We start from the raw sequence: 9,227 nt of genomic DNA on the forward strand, positions 1-9,227 counted from the left end.
ACCTTTTACCTTTGTATCTATTTTAGATGTGCATTGAGCACATCTGTGTGAGTTGGCTTAGGAATAACCAACTGATCAGCCATGATATTAAAACCATCTGCCTTATACTCTGTAGGTCCACCTTGTGTCATTAAAACAGCTCTGACAAGTTTAAACATGGACCCCACAAGAGCCCTGTGTAGTAGTTCAGAGGTAGGGTCTCCCTGGATAAGACCTGTTTTTCCAGCATATCCCACACATGCTCAGCTAAATCTGGGGAATTTGGAGGCAATGAGAACTCTATGTCATGTACCTTAATCCATTCCTCTACAATTATTGCAGTGTGATGCATTATGCTGCTGAACGAGATGGCTGCTATTAAAGTGTACTTAATCTGCAGCAATATTATAATAGGTGATATACATATGTCAAAGTAACATCTATATCCAAAGTTTCCAACCAGAACATACCCTAGAGCATTACCCTGCCCCTGCTGGCTTGACTTTCATAGCTGATAGGGTTGAAAAAGACAGTCCATCAAGTCCAACCTACATTTCTACAGTGCAAACCTAGAGAGAATACACACACAAAGGTTTGGGATATGGGGCAACACTATTTCAAACTAACTCCAGGCAGCAGTTATAAGCTGTGCCACTAGGTGTCACCCCTATCCCTAAAATCAACAAGCCACTTCAAATATTGTACACAAAAGAGAGCAATGGGCATAGTTCAGAATCTTAATTATATCTTCTTTATTAGCATGATTTATGAAACATACGTAATTAAAATAATATACCATATAATAAAATTTGTATTAAAAAAGACCAGATAATAAAATAGCTATAAAACTGTGTATATTATTTTTTTTTTTTTACAATTTGGAGTACTGAGGATTAGTATGGATTAAATGCCCTTGTCCAGAAATAACAAGGTGTTACTACTCACCAATGCACCAGCAGGTAGAATAGGAGAAAGAGGAGGTACTTACCATATGTGCACAGGTGCTTCCTGCTGATTGGGGTCACATGGGTCTTACAAGGGAGGAGTACAACCCACATAGAGAAAAGAGAACATCTAAAATGCAGACCTTGAGACAAAGAGAAGTGGCTGTATCTCACACCCATGGCTGACGGTAATGCCTCTCGGCTACATTTAAAAACCAACGGCAAAATGTTGTTCCACAATAATTATTCCACAATAATTCCACAATTGTTACACAATAAACCAGTGCTTCTCACTTCCAGTCCTCAGGCCTCACCAACAGGTCATGTTTTGAGGATTCCCTTAGTATTTCACAGGTGATATAATTATACTCAGTGCATCAGGTCTTATCACAGGTGTCCTTTGTATGGGATGTCCACAAAACATGATTTGTTGGTGAAGCCTGAGGACTGGAATTGAGAAGCACTGCCATAAACAACACTGTGCTGGTCGGCGACTGCCAACCCCACCAAGCAAATGCTAACAGGGGAGGGGGCCACAGAATGGTCCTGCAACCCCACTGTCACAGGACCAAACCCCATTTTATCTAGGGCTGTACATTTCTACAGTGTTGATCCAGAGGAAAGCAAAACACTCTTATGCCAATAACTCCACACTAGGGAAGAGAAATCCCTCCTGGCTCCAAAGTTGGCATGCAGAATAAATTCCTAGATCAATGTCCTGTCTCCAGATATCTACTACCTGTAACAAGTAAGTAGTCTAGCAAGGAAACTGATGCAGAAAATCAAAGAAACATCCACCAAAGACAGATGTCTAGCAATGCTATCAGCTTAGAAATAGTAGAAACCAGTTGTACCCAGCTGTACCATGTACTGTTCAGTGAAGTGTCAAGATGAAAAATCTTATCTGGAACCAGGTAAATAAAATAACAACAGATGGGAATGGATGTGCACATGCTCTTCTATTATTTTACCACCTGGTCTGTAAACAACATACTGATTGATTTTCTGGTAGGGAGTTGATGTTACATAATCTAGTGTTAACACGAATGCTGAGTTAGTCTATTTAGGAACTTCAGTGCCAAGAACAAGACACCTGTCGTGACAACACGTGGACAACCATAGAACTGGTATTTACATGATACAGTTTAAAGAGTACCTGTTGTTTGTAAAAACTATTGACATGTCACAGAGACATATCAAAAGTTTTGATCAGTCTGAGTCTGAGTGTTCAGACCTGTACCGATCGTGTGAAGGACCATGCTGCAGAACGTCTGCTCCAAGCTTTGAGTTAGAAAAAAGTGTCGGTCTAAGGGCGGGTTCACACTACGGAATTCTCGCGGACAATGTCCGCGGAATTCCGTCAGCTGTCCGCCCGCACATCTGGGCGCCTTTCCGCCGGCTCTATAGACACCATTCTATGGGCCGGCGAATTCCGCTATACGCTGAAAGAAGTGTCATGTCACTTCTTTTAGCGGATCGCGGAATACGCCGGCCCATAGAATGGTGTCTATGGAGCCGGCGGAAAAGCGTGTGCCCGTGCGGGCGGACAGCTAACGGAATTCCGCGGACATTCCGTAGTGTGAACCCGCCCTTATAATGGAGCTTTAGCAAAGACAATGATAAATGTGCCCCTTTAGTCTTCATAGTTTAGGACACCCCCCACCATTATTAGGCAGAATGAATAGCCACTACTAAAAAAGCAGGTGATACTTTAGAAATGTGATCCCCAACCTGTAGCTCTCCAAATGCTGCAGAGTTCTAACTCCTATCATTTTTTAGGGGTAAGGGTAGTGACCTCCAACTGTGGCTCCCCTGCAAATCCCAGTGTGTCCTAACAGCCAAGATCTCCCATATGGGGGTTGTAGTTTTGCAACAGCTGGATAGTCTCAAGGACGTGGTGCAGCCACATATTTAAATCATGAGGATTTAGGGTTCCAACCTACAATAATGATGTTATGAAGCATGCTGCAGCATTTCCTTCTATATAAACTGCTCATTCGCTGTTGCCTCTGTCCCTCCAACAAATGTAGTTTTACTCCTCCCCGCGTTGTATGCAAATCAGCAGCAACTAGTTATGTGGGTGGCCTCTCTCTTAATTAGTCACGCCTCCCGGGCTGTAATCACTCCCCTCTGTGTTGTAAACACCCCCCTGCCCCAGGCATGATTGCCAGGCCAGACTCCTGCTACATCAGTCAGAGGTGGGTTACAGCACAGAAAGGAGTGATCACAGCTCAGGAGCCGTCACTACAGCCTGGGAGCCATGACTAGTTGAGAGATGCTGCTCACATGACTAGTTAGCGCTGATTTGCATACAGCGTTGGGAAGAAAAAAATTCTGCATTTTTGGGGAGACAGAGGCAACAGCAAACAAGCAGTTTACATGGTAGGAAAGGCTGCAGCATTCAGCTTCAGAACGTCATTATTGTAGCTTGGAACCCTAAATCCTCATGATTTGTTCCCTTTAAATGACTACCACGTAATGGTACACTTTACAGGTGAAATGCGGCTGTGTCATTCAGTGCTGCAAATATTCAAACACTTTTCCTGCTCCCAACATGATATCGATATATGATGCCAGCATGGGGAAAGACTCCACTACAGGGCTTCCCCATCCATAATGTTTGTTTTTCATGGAATGTGGGAATAAGCCCTTAGGGCCAGTTCACACTAAGCAAATTTGGCGGAATTCTGAGGCAGAATCACACCCAGCCAATCAATGACTGCGGTGGGGCCATGCACTGATTGGTTGAGTGTGACCTACGAGGAATGAGAGCCTCAGATGCAGTCGGAGCGTGGACCAGGTAAAGTATGTTCCGGGCGGCGGCAGTGGGCAAACTCGCAGTGTCAAATCCACTGCGGATAAGGTACATGTAAATCTAGCCATAGAGTACCTTCACACGTACCGGATCCACAGCAGATTTCTCGCTGCATATTGGCAGCGAGATCCGCTGCGGATCCCTGCCCAGTAAACTCTATGGGCAGACAAATTTGCAGCAGGATGTACATCCCACTGCGAGTTTGTCAGCAGCCCGCCCAATTAACCCCCCAGCTGCCGGAGCGTATACTTCACCTGGCAGCGAGGCAGCAAACAGATTGGCCGAGCGGGACGTGCCGGGAACCCCCGAAGCAAGCTGAAGCGGGTACCAGGTGAAGTATAGGCTCCGGTGGCCGGGGGGTAACGGGGCGGGCTGCTGACAAACTTGCAGCGGGATGTGCATCCTGCTGCGAGTTTGTCTGCCCATAGAGTTTACTAGGCACCAATCCGCAGCGGATCTCGCTGCCAATACGCAACGAGAAATCCGCTGCAGATCTGGTGTGTGTGTGAACGTACCCCTATACTGTTTTGTGCTTGAACACATTTTACTATTCACAGCAACTGTGCTTAGATACTGCAGATCTGTCCGCTGGGATACAGATAGAAAACCATCACTGCTGCTAAAAATCGAAAGTGTGTGCAAGTGTGTATAATCAGGCACACTGTGTTTATGAGAATGAATTTCAGGGGGAAAAGTGTGTTTGACTTTGGTTTTCAGAGAGTATAGTTTATATTATAATGTATTTCTGGTGACATGGTATATATTATAATGTATTTCAGGGCTATGGGTTATAATATAATTTATTTCTAGGGGTATGGTGTATATTATATTGTATTTCTGGGCTATGTTTTATATTATAATGTATTTCTGGGCTATGGGTTATATTATAATGTATTTCTGGAGTATGGTATACATATACAGTGGTGCTTTGGATTACGAGCATAATAAGTTCTGGGACCGTGCTTGTAATCCAAATCACTCTTAAACCAAAGCAAATTCTCCTATAAGAAATCACTGATATGCAGACAATTGGTTCCACACCCCAAATATAATTTACTATTCTGAATAACATGTCAAACAAATGAAACAAACATTCAGAAACGGCTGAATATGTCATATTATAAGTTACCCTACAGTAATGGAGAGGATGGGAAACACAAGGGCTGACAGAGACTGCAGGGAGCAGGAAGGAATGAACAGGACATATGTGGGCACAGTATAGCAGCAGTCTCTGACAAGGAGAGAGGGGTTCCAGCTATGGAGAGATTACCTCTACAGACCTGTCCCCTGATGCAAGCCCCAGCCGGAAGTGCATCTGCTATGATTTGGAAGGTGAGGGAGGCTTCCTGGGTTGGAGTACAGTGCTGTAGAACCCGCTATGCAGACCATGCCCCTCCCCCGCTCCCCCTAACACCCAGTACAGGGAGCTCTTAAACCAAAGCAATGCTCTTAAACCAAGTTACAATTTTGAAAAACTGTGAGCTCTTCTTGCAAAATGCTCTTAATCCAAGTTACTCTTAAACCAAGGTACCACTGTATATCTGTGTCTATTGTGTATGATATCATTTTGATATTGTGTGTTAGGCTATGCTCACACCAGCAAAAAAGCCAGAGATGGAGCAAATGGGGACAGAATGCAGAAACTCTGATTACTATGGCCCCTAACAAATACATGTAGTTTCCAAAGATCCGTGTTTGTGCCTTGATCCATGCCACAAGCCATTGTGCAGTCCCGAGTTGCAACATAAATCACCCATTTCAATCAGACATCTGCAATATTGTGGATCCGCAATTAGACACAAGATCATGGGCATGGTGTTGCCAGGCCTTATATAGGCTAACTACAATGCCATTATAAGGGGGGCTTCTAACCCAAGTAAAAATAGTAATAATAATTGTGTAAATTATATCCTCTTTTGCATATAGTAGGGTAAACCAGAGCTTCCAAAACCTTTCACTGAAAAGCTCAAATAGTATTCCTCTAGAGTGCCATCCAGTGGTCTTCTACTAACCTTCAACCAACTACTGTCAGTGGGTTTATTACTTCTGTTATTGTCTCTCCTGCATTTTCCCATTTATTAATACAACATGTAAAGTGATCCTAAAGGGGTTATCTAGTGCTACAAAAACATGGCCACTTTCTTTCAGAGACAACACGACTCTTGTCTCCAGTTCAGGTGCGGTTTGCAATTAAGCTCCATTCACTTCAATGGAACTGAGTAGCAAAACCCGGCCCAAGCTGGAGGCAAGTGGCCATGTTTTTGTTGCGCTGGATAACCCCTTTAAGGCGATGAGATTGTGGGGGCCTGGAAGCCATAGACACAAATCCTGAAAGATTCTGTGCTGAACAGTATAGAAACCAAATCATGAACCTGACTAGATTACTTACTATATTAGGAAACACATCTATTTAATAAAATTATATATTTAAAGGACAACTCCGGCGAAAAATTTTTTTGGCTTATTTAACACACATTACAAAGTTATATAACTTTGTAATGTGGTTAAATACCCGGTCTGGCCCCCTTCCCCCACTTTCCGACCCCCGACCCCCACCCCGGAAGTTAAAGAATATATACATTACCTATTACGGTCGTCACTGTCCTCTTCTCTGGTGTCGGGTGATGTCAGAGCTGGGGGGCGGTCCGGGTCTTCTTCCTCCTCGGCGTCTTCATTGAGAGTGAATGGGAGAGAAAAGGCTGCTGGTGCACATGCGCACCAGCAGCCTTTTCATTGGCTGGAGCGCATCACATGGCTTCCAGCTTGCTCAGCCCTGATTGGGTATTTAACTTTGTAATGTGGTTAAATACCCGGTCTGGCCCCCTTCCCCCACTTTCCGACCCCCGACCCCCCACCCCGGAAGTTAAAGAATATATACATTACCTATTACGGTCGTCACGGTCCTCTTCTCTGGTGTCGGGTGATGTCAGAGCTGGGGGGGCGGTCCGGGTCTTCTTCCTCCTCGGCGTCTTCATTGAGAGTGAATGGGAGAGAAAAGGCTGCTGGTGCACATGCGCACCAGCAGCCTTTTCATTGGCTGGAGCGCATCACATGGCTTCCAGCTTGCTCAGCCCTGATTGGCTGAGCTTGCTGGAAGCCATGTGATGCGCTCCAGCCAATGAAAAGGCTGCCGGTGCGCAAGCGCGCTGGCAGCCTTTTCTCTCTCATGGACCCGGAAGGAGACATCGCTGGACGGCGGACGCTGGTGACGGTGAGGCGGACGGCGGGCGAATGGAGTGGCGATCGTCACCGGAGGGATGGCGAGTATGGTGTCTGTGTGTGTCTGTGTTTTTTTTTTTTGGGGGGGTCCCGCCGGAGTTGTCCTTTAATATACAGTAATACCTTGGCTTAAGAGAGTTTTAGTTTAAGAGCTCACAGTTTTTTTAAATTGTGACTTGGTGTAAGAGCATTGTTTTGGTTTAAGAGCTCCCTGTACTGGGTGGGAGGGGAGTGGAGGAGGGGCGTGGTCTGCATAGCGGGGTCTACAGCCCTGTACTCTGACCCAGGAAGTCTCCCTCACCTTCCAAATCATAGCAAATCCACTTCAGGTTGGGGCTTATATCAGGGGACAGGACTGTGGAGGTAATCTCTTCATAGCTGTAACCCCTCTCTCCCCGGACAGAGAGTGCTGCATGTATGTGCCCACATCTGTCCTGCTCATTTCTTCATGCTCCCTGCAGTCTCTGTCCGCCCTTGTGTTTCCCATCCTCTCCATTACTGTAGGGTAACTTATAATATCACATATTCTGCTGTTTCTGAATGTTTGTTTCACCTGTTTTACATGTTATTCTGAATAATAAACCATTATTTTTGGGGCGTGGAACCAATTGTCTGCATTTCTAATCATTTCTTAAGGGAAAATTTGCTTTGGTATAAGAGTGGATTTGGATTACAAGCGCAGTCCCGGAACGAATTATGCTCTTAATCCAAGCCACCACTGTATATTGTAATCTGCCTGGCTGTAGCTACTCCAGTAGCTACTGTAGCTATGATTCCATTCAACACCCTTTCAATTGCATCTGTATCATGCAGAATGCCGGGGCTGCGGGACTCACACCAGAGGAATAAGCAGCAGCACCCGCTCCCCCCCCCCCCCCAAATAAGCAGCAGCACCCGCTCATCACCACCCTCTCCCCCCCCCCCCCCCGAGAATCACCAGCTTCCGGCGGCACCCGCTCAACCCCACCCCCCGGGACCCAGCAGCGGCGGCACCCACTCCCCTCTGCACAGCCCCCCCCCCCAGGACTCTCCAGCAGCGCCAGCAACCAACCCCAGCCCGGGACTTTGACTGCTGACCTTGATGCTGCTGACCCTAGGATTGACCTCCTGTGAAACTGTGCCAGTCTCTGCCATCTGCTTCCAGATATGAAACTTTCAATCACTCGGCTCTGCTACATCGCCCACTCGGCTCTGATATATCACAAATCACATCTCAACACATCACATCTCACAAATCACATCTCAACTTTGCTATGTTGCTCACTCAACTCTGCAATGCAACTCACTCAACTCTGCTATACCTTGTGGATATCAGCTCTTCTTCATCATGGACCAATCACACATAAGCATTGCATGATGGGAGATGTAGTTCTCTGGCTGGTGCCATGTTGGACATAGTTCAGCTTTTTTAAAAACTTGTAACTATGGAACGGAAGCAGCTAGAAAAACTGGAGACTGCTCAAAATTCTCAGGGGGACTTGGTGAGTAAGACTATCTAGGTTTGGGAGCATTTCATTTTTTTAGCTCTTGGGGGGAATACCCCTTTAAATAACAAAAAAAGTCTGCATGTAACCACTAGGGGGAGCTAACGGCTTACATTAATAAAATAAATTATAAAAAATATTGACCATAATAAAGACTGACTATAATTTTAATGGAAAAAAAAAATCCTTTAATGACAGATACATTTTGAAGTAATTTGGGCTTTATGAACTTCCCATAGTGACAGCTGCAAGTATATGGAATTTTATTATAAAGGAAAGAAAGGTAAGCGGTTCAGTGATAGACTCCCTCTTATTATGTGTCCTAGTTTGACTCTATCGTAGATGTACCATATGGTATATATATATATATATATATATATATTATATATATATATTATATATATATATATATAACCACATTCTTTATGTTCATTTAGAAACAAAAACACTATGTGGTAACACACCGATTCCTCAGGCCTGGGAAATGGGGCACTCCGTATAATGTCAGGACTTATACGTAGTGTCTAGTCATCATCCTTTAACTCATTAAGAAGACTTTGATCTGTCAGATAAAAGGAAAGACAAAATATTATTCAGATAAACAATCTCCCTTTTTGGCAGGTGGTAAATCTTGAAGCTGTACTGAGCCATAAACCAGGCTCCCTGTGTTAACGCTAGTGCACTAAATACCTCAAACCTTCTGAATTACTGGGGGCTTCACTGAAGGCGGCAACATTTGGATTGGGTTCGGGTAGATCTTGATGAACACCATTGAACCTGTATATC

Source organism: Dendropsophus ebraccatus, chromosome 1, assembly GCF_027789765.1.
Source record: "Dendropsophus ebraccatus isolate aDenEbr1 chromosome 1, aDenEbr1.pat, whole genome shotgun sequence".
Taxonomy (NCBI): domain Eukaryota; kingdom Metazoa; phylum Chordata; class Amphibia; order Anura; family Hylidae; genus Dendropsophus; species Dendropsophus ebraccatus.